This window comes from Calidris pugnax, unplaced genomic scaffold (assembly GCF_001431845.1).
Source record: "Calidris pugnax isolate Ruff unplaced genomic scaffold, ASM143184v1 scaffold218, whole genome shotgun sequence".
Taxonomy (NCBI): Eukaryota; Metazoa; Chordata; class Aves; order Charadriiformes; family Scolopacidae; genus Calidris; species Calidris pugnax.
Window position 1 is genome coordinate 92673 of NW_015090929.1, and position 2317 is coordinate 94989.

Genomic DNA, 2317 nt, shown 5'->3' on the forward strand with positions numbered 1-2317 from the left:
CCCCCCAAAAAAAATCTCCTCACTGAAGCCCCCCCCCATCCTCTTTTTGGGGTGGCTTTTGTCCCTCGTGGCTCCGTGTGGGACCCCATGTCACCGTCACCGTGTCCTCCTGAAAGAATCCAGTTATTTCAACCCCCGGGGTTGGGGGGGGGAAGGTTCTTGACTTCATCCCTCTCCCTCCTCTTCCTCCCCCTTCCCCCTTTGCAAGGTCCTGGGCTCTTCGGGGTGACAGGGAGGGGTCTCCCTCATGTCCCGTCCCCCCCTTGGTGACACCATCCAGACCTCATCATCATAGAGGTGACCAAGCCACGTGTCTTCCCCACGCCCTTGAGTTTTGGGCTAAATTTGGCCCAAATTGGCCACCGAGCCCCCAAGGCAGGGTGGCACCTACCCAGGGACGGGTAATTAGCACGCTCATTAATGCACAATTAGTAGGAGGGCAGGGTGAGCACCATCAACGCGCTCATTAACGCCTAATTAGTGCGTCCCTGGTGATTTGCTGGTGGGGGGTTGAAAGCCACCCCCCTTGATTGGTGGCCAAAATTGAGGCAAGAACAGGAGATTTTGGGGCTCCTTCAAACGAGTTTCTCCCCCCAAGTGGGGCTGGTTGGGGCCTGGAACCCGGCGGGGGCGGAGCATCCAGAGGGTCCCTCCATGACACAGTGGTGGAATGAACATCCCTGGTGACGTCATGGCCGTGTCAGCGGTGACATCATGGCTCTGCCAGCGGTGACATCACAGTTGATCTTCTGGTGACATCACGGCTCTGCCATCGGTGACATCATGGTTCTGTCGGCGGTGACATCATGGTTGTGACTTTGGTGACATCCCAGTTGATCCATTGGTGACATCATGGCTCTGCCATTGGTGACATCACAGTTGTGCTATTGATGACATCATGGCTGTGCCAGTGGTGACATCCCAGTTGTGCCAATGGCGACATCATGACTGTGCCAGTGGTGACATCACAGTTGCCAGCAGTGACATCATGGTTGTGCCATTGGTGACATCCCAGTTGATCCATTGGCGACATCCCAGTTGTGCCAATGGCGACATCATGACTGTGCCAGTGGTGACATCACAGTTGCCAGCAGTGACATCATCCCAGTTGTGCCTTTGGTGACATCCCAGTCGATCCATTGGTGACATCATGGCTCTGCCATCGGTTACATCCTGGTTAGGCCATTGATGACATCACGGTTGTGCCATTGTTGACATCACGGTTGTGCCACTGGTGACATCCCAGTTGAGCTGTTGATGACATCACCATTATGGCAGCGATGACATCATGCTTGTGCCACCAGTGACGTCCCACTTGCGACGTCTTGGTTACGTCAGAAGTGACGTCCTGGTCCTACCATTGGTGACATCACAGTTGTGCCATCGGTGACATCACAGTTGTGCCATCGGTGACATCACAGTTGTACCTTCAGTGACATCAGCAGCGGGGTTGGTTGCCCGAGGAGCCGGGCAGGTCCCCAAAACACGTCCCACGGTGCCGGGGACAACCCTCAGGGGCTGTTTCATCGGGCAAGGGGACGGTGCAGCTCCGCGGCCGCACCCACCCCCTCCGTCCTTCGCTTTCTTTTCCTCTTCTTTCCCATTTTCTCTATTTTTTCCCCCATATTTTGATTTTTTCCTCTTTTTTTTTTGTTTTCACACCTACGTCACTACCTCTTCCTCTTGCCGATATTTTAAACTTCTTTCTTTTTTTTTTTTCTTCAATAAACACGACGAGTCCTTCCCACAGCGTCTCCGCACCCCTGGAATTCTTTCGTTTTCAGTCAAAACCTTCCCAAATTCCAGAGATTTCAGCAATTCCCGACTTTTCCAAAAGCAGGCTGAAAAATGGCAACTTTTTATCCTTTTTTTTTTTTTTTTTGGAAAAAAACACAAAACATCTAATGCTTATTTACTGCTATCCTTCTCTTTTACATTTCAATACTCATTCTTGATTTTCCTTTTTTCCTTTCATCCTATTCGTTTAAAGTGAGGTGCTGCTGATAAAGAGGAGCACCTTGTTAAAAAGTTCTTGTAAATTTAGCATCCATCTGCATATTATGTGTTCCTACTGTATTTAATCCTGAGTAACAACTAAAGCTTATTTCACGTTGCTTTTCCATATTTCTGGCACAGCTGATGAGGACTCTGGGGCAGGGTCTGTCCTGGGGCAGGGCTGTGTCACTCCAGTGCTGCTCCTCAGCTTCTTGCTCGTCTTGACCTGACACTTTCTCCTTCTCGGAATTCCGTAGCTCAGCAGCACCACTCAGAGCTCCCTCCCGTCACCCAAACAGTGTATTTCTCCAGAATTATGACG